The 22,599-nt window shown below is 46.6% G+C and overlaps 1 long non-coding RNA gene across 1 annotated transcript in view; it reads right to left on the bottom strand.

Moving 5' to 3' along the window:
• Nucleotides 1-21,429, bottom strand: part of LOC135968793 (uncharacterized) — a 105,172-nt gene extending 83,743 nt beyond the window's left edge. The window contains exons 1-2 of the long non-coding RNA XR_010583756.1: nucleotides 21,303-21,429; nucleotides 20,593-20,655 (exon numbers count right to left, since the gene is read on the bottom strand). This is a non-coding gene — a long non-coding RNA (uncharacterized lncRNA). The remainder of the gene's footprint in view (nucleotides 1-20,592; nucleotides 20,656-21,302) is intronic.
• Between the last annotated feature and the right edge of the window lie 1,170 nt (nucleotides 21,430-22,599).

Here is a 22,599-nt window from a genome sequence, read left to right as displayed (position 1 = left end):
GCTTTTTTCTTCCTCATGCTACACAGAATGTAAAAATTAGATGTAAGGATCAAAGTTCCAAGATGGCCTAATAGGAACAGCTGCAGTCTACAGCTCCCAGCATGAGCAATGCAGAAGACGGGTGATTTCTGCATTTCCAACTGAGTTACCGAGTTCATCTCACTGGGGCTTGTCGGACAGTGGGTGCAGGACAGTGGGTGCAGCCCACCGAGCATGAGCTGAAGCAGGGCGAGGCATCACCTCACCCAGGGAGTGCAAGGGGTAAGGGAATTCCCTTTCCTAGCCAAGAGAAGTTGTGACCTGGAAAATCGAGTCACTCCCACCCTAATACTGTGCTTTTCCAATGGTCTTAGCAAACAGCACACCAGGAGATTATATCCTGCGCCTGGCTCTGAGGGTGTCACGCCCACAGAGCCTCACTCATTGCTAGCACAGCAGTCTGAGATCAAACTGCAAGGCGGCAGTGAGGCTGGGGGAAGGGCGCCCACCATTGCTGAGGCTTGAGTAGGTAAACAAAGCAGCCAGGAAGCTTGAACTGGGTGGAGCCCACTGCAGCTCAAGGAGGCCTGCCTGCCTCTGTAGACTCCACCTCTGGGGGCAGGGCATAGCTGAACAAAAGGCAGCAGAAACTTCTGCAGAGTTAAATGTCCCTGTGTGACAGCTTTGAAGAGAGTAGTGGTTCTCCCAGTACAGAGTTTGAGATCTGAGAACACACAGACTGCCTGCTCAAGTGGATCCCTGACCCCCGACGAGCCTAACTGGGAGACACCCCCCAGTAGGGGCCGACTGACACCTCACACAGCTGAGTGCCCCTCTGAGATGAAGCTTCCAGAGGAACAATGAGGCAGCAACATTTGCTGTTCTGCAATATTTGCTGTTCTGCAGCCTCTGCTGCTGATACCCAGGCAAACAGGGTCTGCAGTGGACCTCCAGCAAACTCCAACAGATCTGCAGCTGAGGGTCCTGACTGTTAGAAGGAAAACTAACAAATAGAAAGGATATCCACACCAAAATCCCGTACGTTACCATCATCAAAGACCAAAGGTAGATAAAACCACAAAGATGGGGAGAAACCAGAGCAGAAAAGCTGAAAATTCTAAAAATCAGAGCACCTCTTCCCCTCCAAAGGAACGCAGCTCCTCACCAGCAATGGAACAAAGCTGGACGGAGAATGACTTTGATGAGTTGAGAGAAGGCGGCCTCGGACGATCAAACTTCTCCAAGCTAAAGGAGGATGTTCGAACCCATCGCAAAGAAGTCAAAAACCTTGAAAAAAGACAAGACAAATGTCTAACTAGAATAACTAGTGTAGAGAAGACCTTAAATGACCTGATGGAGCTGAAAACCATGGCACGAGAACTACATGATGCATGCACAAGCTTCAGTAGCCCATTTGACCAACTGGATAAAAGGGTATCAGTGATTGAAGATCAAATGAATGAAATGAAGTGAGAAGAGAAGTTTAGAGAAAAAAGAGTAAAAAGAAACAAACAAAGCCTCCAAGAAATATGGGACTGTGTGAAAAGACCAAATCTATGTCTGATTGGTGTACCTGAAAGTGATGGGGAGAATGGAACCAAGTTGGAAAACACTCTTCAGGATATCACCCAGGAGAACTTCCTCAACCTAGCAAGGCAGGCCAACATTCAAATTCAGGAAATACAGAGAACACCACAAAGATACTCCTCAAGAAGAGCAACTCCAAGACACATAATTGTCAGAGTCACCAAAGTTGAAATGAAGGAAAAAATGTTAAGAGCAGCCAGAGAGAAACATCGGGTTACCCACAAAGGGAAGCAGAAACTCTACAAGCCAGAAGAGAGTGGAGGCCAATATTCAACAATCTTAAAGAAAAGAATTTTCAACCCAGAATTTCATATGAAGCCAGCCAAACTAAGCTTCATAAGTGAAAGAGAAATAAAATCCTTTACAGACAAGCAAATGCTGAGAGATTTTGTCACCACCAGGCCTGCTTTACAAGAGCTCCTGAAGGAAGCACTAAACATGGAAAGGAACAACCAGTACCAGCCACTACAAAAACAGGCCAAATTGTAAAGACCATCGAGGCTAGGAAAAAACTCCATCAACTAACGAGCAAAATAACCAGCTAACATCATAATGACAGGATCAAATTCACACATAACAATATTAACCTTAAATATAAATGGGCTAAATGCTCCAATTAAAAGACATAGACTGGCAAATTGGATAGAGTCAAGACCCATCAGTGTGCTGTATTCAAGAGACCCATCTCACATGCACAGACACACACACACAGACTCAAAATAAAGGGATGAAGGAAGATCTACCAAGCAAATGGAAAACAAAAAAAGCAGAGGTTGCAATCATAGTCTCTGATAAAACAGACTTTAAACCAAAAAAGATCATAAGAGACAAAGAAGGCCATTTCATAATGGTAAAGGGATCAATTCAACAAGAAGAGCTAACTATCCTGAATATATACGCACCCAATACAGGAGCACCCAGATTTGTAAAGCAAGACCTTAGAGACCTACAAAGAGACTTAGACTCCCACACAATAATAATGGGAGACTTTAACACCCCACTGTCAACATTAGACAGATCAACAAGACAGAAAGTTAACAAGGATATCCAGGAATTAAACTCAGCTCTGCACCAAGTGGACCTAATAGACATCTACAAAACACTCCACCCCAAATCAACAGAATGTACATTCTTCTAATCACCACATCGCACTTATTCCAAAATTGACCACATAGTTGGAAGGAAGGCAGTCCTCAGCAAATGTAAAAGAACATAAATTATAACAAACTGTCTCTCAGACCACAGTGCAATCAAACTAGAACTCAGGATTAAGAAACTCACTCAAGGCCGGGCGCGGTGGCTCAAGCCTGTAATCCCAGCACTTTGGGAGGCCGAGACGGGCGGATCACAAGGTCAGGAGATCGAGACCATCCTGGCTGACATGGTGAAACCCCGTCTCTACTAAAAATACAAAAAACTAGCCGGGCGAGGTGGCGGGCGCCTGTAGTCCCAGCTACTTGGGAGGCTGAGGCAGGAGAATGGCGTAAACCCGGGAGGCGGAGCTTGCAGTGAGCTGAGATCCGGCCACTGCACTCCAGCCTGGGCGACAGAGCGAGACTCTGTCTCAAAAAAAAAAAAAAGAAAGAAACTCACTCAAAACCGCTCAACTACATGGAAACTGAACAACCTGCTCCTGAATGACTACTGGGTACATAACAAAATGAAGGCAGAAATAAAGATGTTATTTGAAACCAATGAGAACAAAGACACAACATACCAGAATCTCTGGGACACATTTAAAGCAGTGTGTAAAGGGAAATTTATAGCACTAAATGCCCACAAGGGAAAACAGGAAAGATCTAAAACTGACACCCTAACATCACAATTAAAAGAACTAGAGAAGCAAGAGCAAACATGTTCAAAAGCTAGCAGAAGACAAGAAATAACTAAGATCAGAGCAGAACTGAATGAAATAGAGACACAAAAAACCCTTCAAAAACTCAATGAATCCAGGGGTTGGTTTTTTGAAAAGATCAACAAAATTGATAGACCACTAGCAAGACTAATAAAGAAGAAAAGAGAGAAGAATCAAATAGACACAATAAAAATGATAAAGGGGATATCACCACTGATCCCACAGAAATACAAACTACCATTAGAGAATACCATAAACACCTCTACACGAATAAACTAGAAAATCTAGAAGAAATGGATAGATTCCTGGAACGTACACCCTCCCAAGACTAAACCAGGAAGAAGTTGGATCCCTGAATAGACCAATAACTGGCTCTGAAATTGAGGCAATAATTAAAAGCCTACCAACCAAAAAAAGTCCGGGACCGGACGGATTCACAGCCGAATTCTACCAGAGGTACAAGGAGGAGCTGGTACCATTCCTTCTGAAACTATTCCAATCAATAGAAAAAGGGAATCCTCTCTAACTCATTTTATGAGGCCAGCATCATCCTGATACCAAAGCCTGGAAGAGACACAACAAAAGGAAAATTTTAGACCAATATCCCTGATGAACATCAATGCAAAAATCTTCAATAAAATACTGGCAAACCGAATCCAGCAGCACATCAAAAAGCTTATCCACCATGATCAAGTGGGATTCATCCCTGGGATGCAAGGCTGGTTCAACATACACAAATCAATAAACGTAATCCATCATATAAACAGAACCAAAGACAAAAACCACATGATTTTCTCAATAGATGCAGAAAAGGCCTTTGACAAAATTCAACAGCCCTTCATGCTAAAAACTCTCAATAAATTAGGTATTGATGGGACTTATCTCAAAATAATAAGAGTTATTTATGACAAACCCACAGCCAATATCATACTGAATGGGCAAAAACTAGAAGTATTCCCTTTGAAAACCAGCACAAGACAAGGATGCCCTCTCTCACCACTCCTATTCAACACAGTGTTGGAAGTTCTGGCCAGGGCAATCAGGCAATAGAAAAATAGGCAAAGGAACTGAATAGACATTTATTAAAAGAAGTCATGTAAATGGCCAACATATCAAAATACTCAGCATCACTAATCATTAGGGATATATAAAATAAAACCACAATGAGATATCACCTTGCACCTGTTAGAAGCCTATAACTAAAAAGACAAAAGATAACAAGTATTGGTGGGAACATGGAGAAAAGGGAATTTTTTCTTTCTTTTTTTTTTTTTTTTTTTTTTTTTGAGATGGAGTCTTGCTTTGTCGCCCAGGCTGGAGTGCAGAGGCTCAATCTCGGCTCACAGCAACCTCCACCTCCCTGGTTCAAGCAATTCCCCTGCCTCAGTTTCCCAAGTAGCTGGGATTACAGGCGCATGCCACCACACCTGGCTATTTTTTTTGAATTTTTAGTAGAGACAGGTTTTCACCATGTTGGCCAGACTAGTCTCGAACTCCTGACCTCATACAACCCACCCACCTCTGCCTTCCAAAGTGCTGGGATTACAGGCGTGAGCCACCACACCCAGCCGAGAAAAGGGAACTTTTGTATACTGTTGGTGGGAACGTAAATCAGTAAAGCCATTATGAAAACAGTATGGAGTTTCCTCAAAAAAGTTATAAACACAACTATCATATGATCCAGCAATCTCACTTCTGAGTATGTATCCAAAGGAAATGAAGGAGCAGACCCTGAAACAAGGATTCCAGTGCAAGTGGGTTATTAAGGAGGGGATCCCAGAAAACATCAGCAAAAGGAGTAGGAAAATGAGACAGGGAAGGTGGGACAGGCCCTTGAGGATGTATATTAAGCAAAACATGCTGCATGCAAACTGGGGACCCCATATGACTGGAGAACTTTAGACAGAGAGTGCACAGCACCTCAGCTTTCCATCTAAGAGTGAGCGTCTGCGGTGTCATCTGCCAGCTCCCAGCCCCGGCTGGCTGAGGGCTGCTTCCACAGGTGTCAATGTCCTGATGCTTCCAGCCTTCCCCATACGCAGATAGATCATGCTGTTAACCTGGAAGTCCCTGCAGATAGAAGGCCAAGAAGATGAAGGCACATCAAGGCAGATGCTGAGGAATGAACAGAGGCACTGATAACCTTTGCCATACCAGCAACGGGAAGACATCTAGTGGTCAGCTGGTCCACCTCTTCATAGGTACAGAAGAGCATAGGTGGTCTATTTTGGACTGAGCTGATTCAGGCCACTGTGAGCGGTGATTTTCTTTTTTCTTTTTATTTTTGTTTTTTTGTTTGTTTGGTTGTTTGTTTGGTTGGTTGGTTGGTTGGTTGGTTGGTTGGTTTTTTTGAGACAAAGTTTCTCTCTGTTGCCCAGCCTGGAGTCATGATCTCGGCTCACTGCAACCTCCGCCTCCCAGGATTCTTGTGCCGCAGCCTCTCAAGTATCGGGGACTACAGGCACCCGCCACCACACCTGGCTCATTTTTGTGTTTTTTAAGTAGAGACAGGGTTTCACCATTTTGGCCAGGCTGGTCTCGAACTCCTGACCTCAAGTGATTGGTCTGCCTCAACTTCCCAAAGTGCTGGGATTACAGGCCTGAGTCACCACACCTGGCCACTGTGATTTCCAAACTCTATTTGCTTGATTTTAAGACACCATTGCCTGTAAGACTCACCTTGGATATAATAACAGTTTTTCCAGACTTTTAAAAAAACCCACTACATTAAGTGAATACAAAAAGCATTCTAATTTCAGATATGTTAAAAAGTTTAAAAGAAAGCATCTCCAACTCTAGACAATATGGCTTTGTCCCGCTGTCCCCATAACAGCACTTATACCCTTCTGACCCTCCATCCCAATTTGGGCTTAGAAAATAGAGTTATTTTGTTTGAAAATCTGTTCTGGTTCTGAAGTTCTGTGATTTTCTCTTTCCTTGCAACATCTTCGTCATGGCAACACAATGCCCATTTGCATTTCAAAAACTACCCCTGCCTACTTCACACCTTAAAACAAGAATCGAGATCCCACCTTAATATTTAAAAATAGGCAACTTCAGCCCTTTAGTGTCCAGGTACCCTTTTTTAGGCGACAAAAGGAGCCACAGTTTCTTGTTCACCATGTCAGCATCTTTAAATGCACACTTATTAATTAGATGTAATAGGCACTGGCTAATTTTGTTACAAGGAGAAAGAAGAACTACTAACATTTATTAATGGACTGCTACTCCCAGATACCACACTAACGGCTTTAGATGTAGCATTTCATGCAATCCCCACAACTGATCCCTGAACAAAAGAAACTAAATCACAGCCAGGTTAAGTCACCTGATCAAAGCCACACAGCTGGCACGCTGCAAAGCTGATATAATGCTGGCAAAATTATCTACCATCATACCCTGTATCTTCTCAGAGCTTAATAAATACGAAGGACAAGCACAGCCAGAAAACAGAGAGGGAGGAGGTAAAGGGTATGAGAAGGAATAAAAAAGAGTAGAATTCCATCCCCAAAAGATTATCCACCCCCTAGTGTTGGACCACCTGGTGTTGCTAAGAAACGAGAACATGAACATTCTGCTCTCCAGTTCCTAAAGATAGAGACTGGATTGCCCCAAGAAAAGAGGAAGCAACTTTCCTTTTCCTTTGCTTTATCCATCTTTTGTCCTCTTAAATATTCTCTAGCCAACATCAGCCAGCCAAATCTCTTCATTGTGAGATTTTTTTTTTAATCTGCTCTCGGTCCATTTAATTTAGCAAGTCATTTTTTATTAGTATTTTCCTTTCTTCTTCACGCAAAAGGTTTTAGGGAAGAGTAAATCTGGCTTCTTTATAATCCTACATGAATCTTTCAGACTTTGTTTTCCCACTGTGCGATAATAAAACCAGTAACTATACATTAAGCTGCCTGAACACAGCTGTCAGAGAGGCATGGTCTGTACAGGGCCAACGGAAGAGGCTCCGGGCTGGCCAAGCCCCTAGGATCTGTGTAATCCCCTGTCAATTCCACCCTTAAAGATTCATTCCTTTGGCTATTCCAATGCCATCTGTAAAATCACATGATCCTGGGAGAAGTGACACATAACTAATATCTGTATCTAGGGATTCTTAACCATTTCATGGTTTAAGAATGAAAGAGGTGTGTGGATCATCTGAGGTCAGGAGTTCAAGATCAGCCTGGCCAACATGGCAAAACTCCATCTCTACTAAAAATACAAAAATTAGACGGGTGTGGTGATGGGCGTCTATCATAGAATCCCAGCTACTCAGGAGGCTGAGGCAGGAGAATTGCTTGAACCTGATGGACGGAGACTGCTGCAGTGAGCGGAGATCGCACCACTTCACTCCAGCCTGAACCAAAGAGAGAAACTCCATCCCAAAAAAAAAACAAAAATGAAGGAGCGTGGATGAACCTTCTTCCTAGAAAAATATTAAGACACAAAATTCTACACATCTTTTGAACCCCAGAGGGAAAACCACTGTTTGAATCTGCTACCAGCTGATACCTTGGGAAGTAAGCCAAGAGAAAAGGATTATCTCAAATTTGACTGAAAGGCAACTGATTGTAGACGTTACATAGCCACATCTATAAAATCCCTTCAAAGTAACACCTAGATTCGTGTTTGACTGAGTAACTGGGAGCTGTAGCCTAGCCAGGTTCACACATTAAACTATCACATGTTGTTTTTTTTAATGTTCTTTTATTTTTTTCTTTTTTGGGACAGTGTCTCACTGTTGTCCAGGCTGAAGTATATTGGCACAATCACAGCTCGCTGCAGTATCAACCTCCCAAATTCAAGTGATCCTCCAGCCTCATCCTCCCAAGTAACTGGGACTACAGGTGCACACCACCATGTCCTGCCAATTTCATTTAATTTTTTTTGTAGAATTTTTTTGTAGAGATCTGGGTTGGGGGGTGCAGGTGCAGGTCTTGCCATGTTTCCCAGGCTGATCTAGAACTCCTGAGCTCGAGTGATCCTCCCACCTCGGCCTCCCAAAGTGCTGGGATTACAGGTATGAGCCACCATGGTTGGCCCGTTTATTTTTTTGTAAGGCAGGGAAGTAAACAAAAAGGAGGAGTGGTCAGATGTGAAGCCCAAGATCACACCAAGAACTGGATATTAAGAGTCATATGTCAGGCCGGGCTCAATGGCTCAAGCCTGTAATCCCAGCACTTTGGGAGGCCGAGGCAGGTGGATCACCTGAGGTCAGGAGTTCAAGACCAGCCTGGCCAATATGGTGAAACCCCATCTCTACTAAAATATACAAAAATTAGCTGGGCGTGGTGGTGGGTGCCTATAATCCCAGCTCCTTGGGAGGCTGAAGCAAGAGAATCACTTGAATCCGGGAGGCAGAGGTTGCAGTGAGCCAAGACTGCACCACTGCACTCCAGCCTGGGTGACAGAGTGAGACTCTGTCTCAAAAAAAAAAAGAAAAAAGGAAAAAAAAGAGCCATGTGTCGAATGCTTTAGCTAAGCTAAAGCTAAGTGTGCTTTAGCCTCTACACCTCACTAATCAGATCTATCCAGGGCTGAGTGGAGGTAGTTGGAGGTTGGCTGTCAGATGCAAAAATCCTGCCACTTCTGCTAAGACTGCAAGTTCCTACCCCCTCCCACCACCTGGGAATAACCTGGTCTGCTCCTTGACCTTCCTACAGGGGCAAGGCCTAGTAGGACACAGCCTAAGAGCCTATGAGAACTCAGGTCTCCAGTAAGGTCCCCAGGGGAGTGCTAGTCAAAAAGTCAGTTTAATCACTATTTAGGAAAGGCCCCTAACCCTGATTTGGGGAAGGTCATGCCTCAATTGAACTGTCACAATGGGTCAACTCCTTGGTCCAGCCAGCCAGGACACTGGTGAACACATCACAGGAAAATCTGGTGTCAGCTTCAGTAGACTCACTGGACCATCCACAGTGAGATTAGGGTGAGATCGGTCAGGTTCCCAGCAGGAAATTAGCTTGCCACTCCAATGGGGTGAGACCAACTTGAGCTGAGACGAATAAAGAATTATTTACAAGGGAATGTGCAGAGTGTTGGAAAATCTCAAAGGACGGTGCAGTAACCTGAGGCTTGTGGCAGTGGAGAAGTTACCACCTTAGGCCTGGACGGATGAGGAGGAGGGAGCAATTATCGAAATCTGGACACAGAGAAAGCTGTGAGTGCAGGCCCACAAAGCAGGAGCAAAGACCCTCCGTCAAGGGATGCAACTGACCCCAGTCACCCCTGCAAAGAAGGAGCAAAAAGAACAAATATCTTGACCTGGCTCCTTCACCCCCACCCCCGACAATGCTCCCCAGCCCAACCCAACCCACGCTTTAAGATCAAGGGAGCCATTTGATGTGGTTCATACAGGTCAGCCTCTGAGGGCACAGAGCAGGAGGACAGGGGAGAGGGGACCTAGAGGGACACACGGAGGCATAGCGTCTGATGATGGCTGAATCCTCCCTTAAGCACTTTCATTCACTTAATGTAGTTTAGTTGACCCTAACAATTAACATATAAGACAGATAATGTTATTGTTCCCATTTTACAGATGAGAAAGATGAGCCTCAGAGGGATGAAGTTGCCTGTCCAGGGCCACACAACTGGGAAATGGCTGAGCCAGGATTCGAACCCAGTTCTCCTCTCCTCTTGACTATTTCCCAGGCTGGCCTAAAAGAGGCTGGAATGAATGTGTCCCCAGAAACCTGAACACCTCTCTGATTTGTCAGGATCCAGCCAGGACTAATGGTGCTTTAAAACACGGAAGTGTGCCGGGCATGGTTGTTCACGCCTGTAATCCCAGCATTTTGTGAGGCCGAGGCGGGCGGATCACCTGAGGTTGGGAGTTCGAGACCAGCCTGACCAACATGGAGAAACCCTGTCTCTACTAAAAATACAAAATTAGACAGGCATGGTGGCCCATGCCTGTAATCCCAGCTACTAGGGAGGCTGAGGCAGGAGATTCGCTTGAACCTGGAAGGTGGAGGTTGCGGTGAGCTGAGATCATGCCATTGCACTCTAGCCTGGGCAATAAGAGCAAAACTCTGTCTCAAAAGAAAAAAATAAATAAAAAATAAAAATAAAAAAATAAAACACAGAAGTGTAGTGCTACCAAAGGGACTTCAAGGTAACCTTCATACCAGGCCGGGCATGGTGGCTCACACCTGTAATCCCAGCATTTTGGGAGGCCGAGGTGGGCAAATCACTTGAGGTCAGGAGTTGGAGAACAGCCTGGCCTGTTAACATGGTGAAACCCTTTCTCTACTAAAAATACAAAAATTAGCTAGGTGTGGTGGCTATGCCTGTAATCCCATCTACTCAGGAGGCTGAGGCAGGAGAATCGCTTGAACCTGGGAGACGGAGGTTGCAGTGAGCCAAGATCACACCACTGCACTCCAGCCTGGGTGACAGAGCGAAACTCTGTCTCAAAAAAATAATTAATAAATAAATAAATAAAACGTGCATAACATTTTCCAATGGGTAATCTAGGCTTGGTTCTAACTGATGTCATTATCACCAATTATTAAGCACAGATGGTTCCCAGAAAGTGTGTCTCAGAAGCACCGTGGAGTCAACTGAGCTTTCACCAATTGGCCCAAGTGTCCCGCCAGGGATACGGTGAGTGAACAAAGCCCACCCAGCCATCTCTTCGGGACCCAATCCTGGCAAGCGACAAGAGGCTGACATGAAAATGCCCCCCCCTCCTGCTGTCCTCTCCCTAAGCCAACATCCCTGCCTTCAGCCTCCAAGTGGGGCCAAGATTATGCCCACCCAGGATGAGGGATCCCAGCCTCACGTCTGCCTGACTCTAGATCCCTGTTCCTCCCACAGCACTGGGCTGGCTTCTAATCCTTGACGCCTGCTAGAAGGGAAGGTTGTACTTCTTCCATGGCAGTGGGCTTCCATGATGCCAGGACAATTAAAGAATCTGCCCATATCTGACACAGGCTTCCTACGACCCGTGACCAAGCTGCAGGAGGCTGACAGCCCCCCAACCAGGACTCTTACGTCATTAGATTCTCATTTCCTCTTCCAGGCAGCTTCAGGGAAAGGCAGACCAGGCATGAAGGGTGCAGCTAGCAAGGACAGTCCCTGCTACTCAGCCCTGCCTCCCACTGCCCCATCTCTGCACCCCAAGAGCCACGATTAGGAAGCTGCTATCCCTCGGCCAGCACAGCACAAGGACTAGAGGTTGCCCAGCTGGTGGCTTTGAGCCCTGAGGGTAATTCATCACGTCTAGAGGATTCATTTCCATGAGAGCCTGCTACATCCAGTCTCCTGAACAGAATAGCAATAACCAGGTGCCATCACCGGAAACTGAAACCCGTGCAGCTGACACAGTCCAGAGTCTGCCGCTCCCCTGCTGTGGGACACAGGGCAGGTCCCTTCTGTCCCGTAAGACAGAGCCAAAAGACATAGCAAGGAAAGAAATATTCTTTCTCTGTTTCTCCTTTTCTCTCCACCTTCCTCCTCCTATCATCCCCTCTCCTCTCATTGCTTTCTCTCTTTATTCTCTCCCTTATCCTCTAAGAGCACCGGAGGAAAGACAGGGAGAGCTAGGCTTCCTTCCCTGTCCCCAGCGCCTGTTTCTGCTCCCCCAGCCCTCCAGCCATGCTCAGGACCTGGCTGATCACGAGAACTTGCTGGCCACACTCAGAAGGTCGTGGCTGGGATTCCGTGACAGCAAATGTCCCCACTGCAGAGACCTCAGACGTGCAGGTGAAGAGAAGGAACCACGGACCACGATGTGAAATCTCCTCCTGGCTCTATCTGGTGACTCTTAAGCTCTTTCTATCCCTGCCTCTGTGTCTAGATCCAGAGAATGAGGACAGGACCTGGAATTTTCCACAGGACGGTGGATGAAGAACTGATATGTGGAGATATTAAGTAACATCCCTGTGCTCTTGCAGTTAATTGGTGGTGGGCGGGAATTATCAAACCATTGTCTTCTCCCACCTACTACCCTCCTCCTCCCTCCACCCAGCATTAGAACTGGGCCTTCTCTCCAATCTGTGTTCCGTTGGGGCCCTACAGATGAGGAATAAACTGGTGGATCCACAGACACCATCTCAGATGTGTCTTTGCAGGTCTGGCTTCTCTTCTGGGATGATCACAATGACAATGACATAAAAAAAATTTTTAAAAACCCATGCACATGAGGAGACACAGTGGTCTGGGGAGAACAGCAGAGAAAGTCTATGGGTGGCCAGGCGCAGTGGCTCACACCCATATTCCCAACACTTTGGGAGGCTGAGGCTGGCGGACTACCTAAGATTAGGAGTTCAAGAGCAGCCTGGCCAACATGCTGGTTTCACCTGGCCAACAGGTGAAACCCTGTCTCTACTAAAAATACAAAAATTAGCCAGGCATGGTGGCACACACCTATAGTCCCAGCTACTTGGGAGGCTGAGGCAGGAGAATCACCTGAACCCAGAAGGCAGAGGTTACAGTGAGCCGAGATCGTACCACTGCACTCCAGCCTGGATGACACAGTGAGATTCCATCTCAAAAAAACAAGTCTATAGGCAGGTATCAGATCCAGAAATTCACACCTGTATTTATTTATCCAAACACCTTAGGGCTACGGGACATGGGAAAATAGTGTCGTAGGACAGTTTGGTCTTTTTCTGACAGTCCTCATAGCAGACTCCATGGGACACATATAATGGCCAGGAGAATGGGCCTCCTTCTCCCGGATGGGTGGCATTGGGGAATGAGCCTAGGAGAGGTGGGGAAAGACGAGAAATGCTATAATAGCAAAGTAACCCAATTCCAACCCCCTTCATCTTAGAACAGCATGAAACTTCACACCAACACCACATGCTGAGGATTATCAGGCCCGTTTTGTAGATGAGAAGACCCACACGAGGGAGGTAAGGTGGCCTGCCCCAGGTCACACATCTCATAACCGCATTCAAACTCAGGTCTACCTCGCCGGATGCAGTGACTTGCACCTCTAATCTCAGCACTTTGGGAGGCTGAGGTGGGTGGATCACCTGAGGTCAGGAGTTTGAGACCACCCTGGCCAACATGGTGAAACCCCATCTCTAGTAAAAATACAAAATTAGCTGGGCATGGTGGTGTGCACCTGTAATCTCAGTTATCGGGAGGCTAAGGCAGGAGAATCGCTTGAACCTGGGAGGCAGAGGCTTCAATGAGCCAAGATTGTGCCACTGCACTCCAGCCTGGGCGACAGAGCAAGACTCCATCTAAAAAAAAAAAAAGAAAAAAACACCTCAGGTCTCCCCAACTCCAAAGCCACCGCCCCAGCCTCCTTACTGAGGGATGCACACCAACCTGCTTTCAAAGTCTGCATTCCCTGATGCTGCTGGAGGCCTAGAAAATTACCCCAAAGCTGGGAGATTTATGCAGCTAATTTCCATTAGGACTAACAGAAGAAAGAAAAGGCCGTTTTTCTTATAATTAGAAGAGAATTCAATCTTCACAGCCAATGCGTCTAATATCTCAGCTTACGTAACAAAAGAAAAAGAATGCAAATGGAGATAATTAGGGGAGAGAAAAAAACACTTGGATTACTGGCTGCAGAAGTGATGGGGCGAAGGTATCATACAATTCTGGATGGAAATAGTTCTCTGCAACCAGTCAGGGTGGATTATAAATGCCCATCATCAACACCAGCGCTTGTGGAGAGGCTACAGTGTGGCAGTTCTGCGCATCACTTACAATATCTCCTAACACAAAGGGAATTGTGGAGGAGGGACGATGATTATGCCCATTTCAGAGATAAAGAACTAAGGTTCTGAAAAGCAATGTGCCTCACCAATTATCACAAAATGCATCCCATCACTCAGCCTCTATCTAGCAGGCGCCTACCTCATGCCAGGCACACAGACGATAGCTCTTCAGCAGGCCAGGATGAGCCAGGATCCAAACCCATGTCTGTTTCACACCAAATCCACTTCCCTTCAGAGCAGAAACTCATTCAATGTTTGCCAAATGAATGAATTCCTTCAAAGTTTTTATTCTGCCGCTATTTCTTTGCTGCTGGCAAGAGTTCCGAGCAGAGGGGCATTGGGATGAAACATTACAAGAAGCCAGGGCCTTGCCAGCTCCCATCAGCTCCCTGTGCCTCTGGGATGGGCTGCTTCTGCTGAAGCCAGGCTTCAGGGCTTGTCCTGCAGCCCCAGTGACCCCCAGTGGTGTCCTGTGTTCAGCAACTACAAAAGGTATGAGTTAATGGAGTATTGATCCCTGTTTTTAAAGCAGCAAAAATTGCAGGGGTTGCAGCCAAGGAGAGGGAGAGTGAAGAGTGAAAACCCAGCCCCTCAAGATCCCCCAGTTCTGCCAGTCCTCTGCTTTGCTCCTGGGGACAAGCAGCAGCAGCCAGAGGCTGGAAGGGAAGGGGCACATCGTACAGGCAGGTGACACACTGTGCCATCGGCATGCCTTGCGTCCTGGGGCCTTTGCAACAGTCCTGGGGCAGAGTTACTGTTGCTATTGTACAGATGAGAAAACCAGTGTTCAGAAAGGGTGGGTCCCTTGCCCAACATCACACAGCCACTGAGCGACACAACTGGGACTTAAGTTTTTATAACTCTAGAACCTGGGTTGTTTGCGTTGCACTAAAAGAAAGCCCTAAAATACAGACTCTTACAAGAGCTTAAGAAACACATTGTGCCGGCCGGGCGCGGTGGCTCAAGCCTGTAATCCCAGCACTTTGGGAGGCCGAGACAGGCGGATCACGAGGTCAGGAGATCGAGACCATCCTGGCTAACACGGTGAAACCCCTCTCTACTAAAAAATACAAAAAAGTGGGCCGGGCGCGGTGGCTCAAGCCTGTAATCCCAGCACTTTGGGAGGCCGAGACAGGCGGATCACGAGGTCAGGAGATCGAGACCATCCTGGCTAACACGGTGAAACCCCTCTCTACTAAAAAATACAAAAAAGTGGGCCGGGCGCGGTGGCTCAAGCCTGTAATCCCAGCACTTTGGGAGGCCGAGACGGGTGGATCACGAGGTCAGGAGATCGAGACCATCCTGGCTAACACGGTGAAACCCCGTCTCTACTAAAAAATACAAAAAACTAGCCGGGCGAGGTGGCGGGCGCCTGTAGTCCCAGCTACTTGGGAGGCTGAGGCAGGAGAATGGCGGGAACCCGGGAGGCGGAGCTTGCAGTGAGCCGAGATCTGGTCACTGCACTCCAGCCTGGGCGACAGAGCAAGACTCCGTCTCAAAAAAAAAAAAAAAAAAAAATACAAAAAAGTAGCCGGGTGAGGTGGCGGGCGCCTGTAGTCCCAGCTACTCGGGAGGCTGAGGCAGGAGAATGGCGTAAACCTGGGAGGCGGAGCTTGCAGTGAGCTGAGATCCGGCCACTGCACCCCAGCCTGGGAGGCAGAGCAAGACTCCGTCTCAAAAAAAAAAAAAAAAAAAGAAACACATTGTGCCGAGGAGGCTGTTTGGTTGTTGTTGCTGTTGTTGTTTGTTTGTTTGTTTGTTGACAGAGTTTTGCTCTTGTTGCCCAGGCTGGAGTGCAATGGCACAATCTTGGCTCACTGCAACATCTGCCTCCCGGGTTCAAGTGATTCTCCTACCTCAGCCTCCCAAGTAGCTGAGATTACAGGCGCCTGCCACCATGCCTGGCTAAATTTTGTATTTTTAGTAGAGATGGGGTTTCACCATCTTGGCCAGGCTGGTGTCGAACTCCTGACCTCAGGTGATCCACCCGCCTCGGCCTCCCAAAGTGCTGGGATTACAGGCGTGAGTCACTGCGCCAGGCCAAGGCAACTTTTCTCTCCTGCTTTCTATGTTTATAACAGTAGGTGGACTGCTGGGTGCAGTGGCTCAAGCCTGTAATCCTAACACTTTGGGAGGCCAAGGCAGGCACATCACTTGAGCCCGGGAGTTCAAGTTCAGCCTGGGCAAAATGGCAAAACCCTGTCTCTACCAAAAATACAAAACAAATTAGCCAGGCATGGTGGTGCATGCCTGTGGTCCCAGCTACTGGGGAGGCTGAGGTGGGGGACCACGTGAGCCTGGGAGACGGAGGGTGCAGTGAGCTGAGACTGCACCACTGTTCTCCAGCCTGGGTGACAGAGTGAAACCCTGTCTCAAAAAAAAAAAAAAAAAAAAAGCAGGCTGTCACTGCAAAACATTCTCCTTCTGTACACGGCATGAACTAGACATCACATCTCCATTTTTGCGCAAAAACAATTCCATTCCACTTCTGAGACAGTGGAAGTCCATTAAGGAAGCCATTAAGGAGTCTTTGAAAGAGTGACCTAAAAGCACCCATTTCCCCAGCGGTCACTCTCCTGGAGCGACCCAGGGGCCTGGAGGGGCATCTTAGTCCCACATGGCATGTCTAACCTCAGTCAAATAATCCGGCACAGCCATTCCTCCAGGCGCCTCCTTCTGCAGGGCAGGCTGTTTCTCAGGAGTGTGACTTTGCATTTTCTACAGGAAAGGTGCTATTGTTCATCCCTTCTCAACTCTGAAATGTCTCAAAAATCTGAAAAGACATTTTCTTTTTTTTTTTTTTTTTTTTGAGACGGAATTGTTGCCCAGGCTGGAGTGCAGTGGCGCGATCTCAGCTCACTGCAACCTCCGCCTCCAGGGTTCAAGTAATTCTCCTGCCTCAGCCTCCCAAGTAGCTGGGATTACAGGCATGTGCCTCCATGCCTGGTTAATTTTGTATTTTTAGTAGACACGGGGTTTCTCCTTGTTGCCCAGGCTGGTCTTGAACTCCCAACCTCAGGTAATCCACCCACCTTGGCCGCCCAAAGTGCTGGGATTACAGGTGTGAGACACCGCAACTGGCCTGAAAAGTCATTTTCTTGGGTGGATCAGAAAATAATTTTGTTTCTAACTTCACAGAGTTTTCTGGGGTTTTTTTATTTTATTTATTTATTTTTAAGACAGTATCTCACTCTGTCGCCCAGGCTGGAGTGCAGTGGCGCAATGTCAGTTTACTGCAACCTCCACTTCCTGGGTTCAAGCGATCCTCCCGCTTCAGCCTCCCAAGTAGCTACGACTACACACACACCACCATGCCTGGCTAATTTCTGGATTTTGTTGTTATTGTAGTTGTTATTGTTATTTTGTGGAGACGGGGTTTTGCCATGTTACCCAGCCTGCTCTGGAACTCCTGAGCTCAAGCAATCCTCCACCATGGGCCTCCCAAAGCCCTGAAATTACAGGCAATGAGCCACCACACCCAATGTCACAGAGTTTTCTATAAGCCCAATTGTATTCACTTGTGTTCACCTGACCTTCCTTCTACACACACACTTCCAGATGTTGAAATAGCTACCTGTAATGTACATCGACTATGTGATAAAGGTTTTATGTTAATGGTTTCATTGAATATGCAAAACAGCCCCATCACCCCATTGTGGAAACAGGAAGACTGAGACCTAGAGAAGTCCTATATCACCAGGTCAACCTAGCGGGAAGCTGACATCTGAGCCCAGAGCTCAAGGTCGTAATCATTATGCTGTATGACCTCCTTGCTTTTCTTACTTAAAACTTTCAGGGCCTCAAAGGAAGCTACCATCAAGGGCAGTTTATGCTGGAACCAAAAATGGTGGCTAGGGTTCTATGCTAGGATAAGGGAGTCCAGAATCAGGAACCAGCCTCACTTGAGTTTACCATGTAATTGGAGACAAGTCACCAGCTCCCATTCTGCACCCCTATCAGGTTCCCCAGTGTAGCCCCCATTACCTATCCACCCTCATCCCCTGCTTCTCTATACCTTCTTCTTACATGCCAGAAACAGCTAATTGCTCCTAGCTCCCTGTGCCCACTAAATTCCTTGTGCTATACTGCCTTGGCCCAAGTAGTTCCTGTCACCATCCATGCCTGTCCTACGTTCTCCACCTGAACTCATTTTTCAAGTCTCTGCTACAAGGTCACTGTTGAGAGCTACTCAGAATCTTGAGAAGGTCTAATTTTAAAACAGAATTGGAAATGCATCAGTGCATATAGATGACAGAAAATTGGTGATGGGACAGGTGCAGTGGCTCATGCTGTAAGCTCAACACTTTCAGAGGCTGAGGTGAGAAGATTGCTTGAGGCCAGGAGTTCAAGACCAGCCTGGGCAACACAGTTAATCCCTGTCTCTAAATTAAAAAATAAAAAGTTTTAAAAATTCAAAAATTCAATAAAAAATAAAAATTAGGCCAGGCACAGTGGCTCATGCCTGTAATCCCAGCACTCGCCAAGGTGAGTGAATCATCTGAGGTCAGGAGTTCGAGACCAGCCTGGCCAACATGGCAAAACCCCATCTCTATTAAAAATATAAAAAAATTAGCCCAGTGTGGTGGCTCACACCTATAATCCCAGCTACTCAGGAAGCTGAGGCAGGAGAATCATTTGAACCCAGGAGGCGGAGCTTGCAGTGAGCCGAGATCGCACCACTGCATTCCAGCCTCAGTGACAGAGCGAGACTCTGTCTCAAAAATAAACAAATACAAAATTAAAATGAGTGCATATTCTCCCTCCGCAAAGCAAAACATCTTGTTAGGACATAGATTTGTTTGGGTTGTCTATTGCCAAGTGACCAACTATTCCAAAACTTAATGGCTTAATACAACAGTGCTTTATTTTACTCACAAATTTATAAGTTGAGTAGGGCTCAGTGAAAACAGCTCATCTCCATTCCACGTGGTACGCACTGGGGTAGCTAGATGGAGAACTAAATCATAACTCGTACGGCTGGCAAGTTGGTGCTGTCTATCAGCTGGGACCTCAGCCAGAGCTATGGGCTGGGGACCTCAGTCTTCCTCACGTGGGCCTCTCCACAGGACGTCTGGGCTTCCTCTCAGCATGGTGGCTGACTTCCAAGATGGAGCCCAAGGCAGATGTACATGGTATTTTTATAAGCTAGCCTCAGAAGTCACATATAACCACTTCTGCTACGTTCCGTTGGTCAAGACAGTCCCCAAGACCCATCCAGATTCACAGGGAGGGTACAACAATTACAACTCAATGGGGATGCCAAGGCCATAGCACTGCATGTGTGACAGGAGATCTTATTGTAATCATCTATGGAAAATACAACCTGCCACAATTTGCACATGGCTTTTCATAACCTCCAGCTAATTGTTTTAGAATTTCTCATTATTTCCAGCACCCTCTGAGAGGAGCCAATGCCAGAAAGAAGCAACATCCAGGTGACCCAAAATACTGAATGCACAATGGTGAACTTCCTGATGTCGAGTCCCAGGGAATATCAAAGGCTACGGCAAAGCCCCAGGCAAGATAAGATCAAAAGCCTTTCCTTCTGTCTTTTTTGTTTTGTGGGTTGCCATAGTGATGGCAAGGGTAAAATTGAGAGGCAACTGTAGACGTTATCATAATAGTGGCTCTCACGAAATCTGCACCTAAGTTCACCAACACACACACACACGCACACCCACACATACATGGGCTCAAGGCATGTAGGACCGAATATTGCAAGAACTCAAGATGAGGTATCCAAAAAAAGTTAACTAAGTTTTCAGAATTCTGCTGGCTGTAATGCCTCTGTCTTTTTAGCTGATCTTGACACCCCAAAGAGACATAGCTACTAGGATGGTAGGCTCCCTGGGAATTCTTCTCTGGTCCTTCAAATAAAGCTGTGTTCTGCCTCTCAGCTTCCATAACCAGCTTGTTCTTATCCTTGTCACAGCCTATATTGGTCTGCGCTCTAATCAGCTCTGCACCTGTCTGTCTCCTTCACAGGATGGAGATGACTTGAGAAAGGGGACCTCACCACGTAGCACAATGCCTGGTCACACAGCAGGTGTCCAACAGATGTTGTGAAACTGACTTAACCATCTCTATCTCTTTCTTCCCGCAGGGCATCTGTCAACTTAGCATCTTCATTGTTTTGGATCCTTGAGGGACACTGAACTGCTGTGAAGGGAGTGAGTGCTGCGGTACACATGCTAATTCAACTTTGCCCCATTGTTGGACAGTGGAGTGATTTCCCTTTTTTCCCATTGTAAATAATGCTATGATGAGACATGGGTGAATAAAACCTTATCTGCATTTCAGATTATTCCCTAAGGCTCACTTCCAAGTTTGGAAACTACTGGATGAAAGGATAGAGACATACTGAAGGTTCTTGATTCAAGCCAGGAAATTGTTCTTCAAAAAGACAGCAATTTGCATTCTGTAGCTGCATTTTAACATGACAATGATACAATAATAGTAACAATATCAGTAATAACAGCAATGTAATATAGTACTCACCAAGTGCCATATATCCTCCGAAGCTCTTGATATTGATTATCTCAGTTAATCCTCTTAACAGTCCTATAAATAAAGCATGATTATTATCTCCTTTTATAGACAGGGAAACTGACGGACAGAAATTGTCCTTGCCCAAAGACACACAACCAAGATGTCAGACCAAGATACAAACCCAAAAAGCCCTAAGACAGAAGCATGAGAGCCTCATCATCTTCCTTCCTCATGATGGTTAAAGAAAAAGCAGGTCAGACATCCCTTCCATAACTCATATGAGGCCATTAAGCAATCTTCCACCTTCCATTTCTGCAAAGTCAGTTGGGTGTCCCCACTGAATGTTGGCCCTGAGCCTTAGGTTACATTCCCTAGAGTCTGAGATGGGAATTGGAGAGTGTGATCTCTTGAGGGAGGGTTCTCAAGAGAAGTGAGAGGGAAGCAGGAAGGGATCAAGGAAAAAGTGAACAAGGATATGGCTTCAGGTCAAGTTCACCTGGCCTGATCCTGGTGGGGGCTCTGCAGCACTAATCAAATGACAGGGGCTGAGTACTGTGGCTCACGTCTGTAATCCCAGCACTTTGGGAAACCAAGGTAGGAGGATTGCTTAAGGCCAGGAGTTTGAGACCAGCCTAGGCAAGATAGTAAGACCTTCCCCATCTCTAAAAAAAAAAAAAAAGAAAGAAAGAAAGAAACAAAGAAAAAAAGAAATTACTCACCTATCGTCCTAGCTACTCAGGAGTCTGAGGCAGAAGAATCACTTGAGCCCAGGAGTTCGAGGCTGCAGTGAGCTATGATGCACACCATTGCACTCCAGCCTGGGCAATAGAACAAGACCTTGTCTCTAAAAATAAAAAATAAATAAATAAACAAACAAACAAACAAAAACAATGACAGGGACCTCCCCACTTTGACTCAAAGATCCAACCTTTATACCTAGGATGTCAGTCATTGACTGAGTGCTGTCCCTGCAGATGAGGAAGTATGACTTCCCAAGGTGAGGCGGCTCCTGTCAGGAAGGGCAGTTCCCTGGAGACAATTCTCTGGACAGCTGCGAGCTGTTAGCAGCCAACATGCACAGCAGCTTGGAGATGGATTTGCCAGCTGATGAAGGGGAGCCAGGCAGGGCACCAGCAGAATCTACTTCACCTTCCATGCTTCCTACATAAACCAATAGCCTAAACTCAACCCTCCCAAATGGTTTTTCTTCCCCTCTCTGAGTTGCACCATAGACATGTTGCTAAATGAGACTTCCCTATAAGTGAAATGGGAAAGTTCCCTGACTTCCTTCACAGGACGTGCGACAGGGGTGTGGCTTGTCTGCTCAGCCGCCATGCATGCTCAAACCCCTTATGGGAAGGCGAGCACACAGATGGGCAGGTGCAGGAGCCAGGGCAAACACCCCTGGACTACTGCCCCATGGCAGCGTCCAGCGGTCAGTGTCTGTGACTCCCAAAGCCCAAGAGACCATGCGTTAGAGTGCACTCATTTAGCTTGCTGTCCACAGATGGCTTAATTGTTAACCAGCTCAGTGGACCCTCTGCCTTCTTCCAAGGGTAGAGGGCCAGTGTGGCAGCTTTCCATATCCCGAGTTCTTGTCTGGCATCCAGGAAAAATGAGGTCACATATGGACCCGAAGGATGAATATGGGGGTTTTACTGAGTGGTGGAGGTGACTCTCAGTGGGATGAATGGGGAGCTGGAAAGGGGATGGAGTGGGAAGATGATTGTCCTCTGGAGTTTGGCCATCCAGTAGCTGATCTCCTCTCTGACCATCCCCACCTGAACTCCTGTCAGCGTTCAGACACTCCTTCTCTTCTCTCTGCTACGCCATTCTACCATTCTTCTGCTCTTCCGTTTGTCTCCTCATGGAGCCTGGGGTATATGCGTGTATAGGATGGGGGCAGGGTGGGCCAAAAGGCAACTTTTGGGCACAAAAACAGGGATGTCTGTTCTCATTTAGGGCCACGAGTTTCCAGGCTTGAGGGTGGAGCCTTTGCTAGGGAACCACTCTCTT

The sequence above is a fragment of the Macaca fascicularis genome, chromosome 20 (genome assembly GCF_037993035.2).
Source record: "Macaca fascicularis isolate 582-1 chromosome 20, T2T-MFA8v1.1".
In the NCBI taxonomy this organism is placed as follows: Eukaryota; Metazoa; Chordata; class Mammalia; order Primates; family Cercopithecidae; genus Macaca; species Macaca fascicularis.
This window is presented reverse-complemented; position numbering and strand designations above follow the sequence as displayed.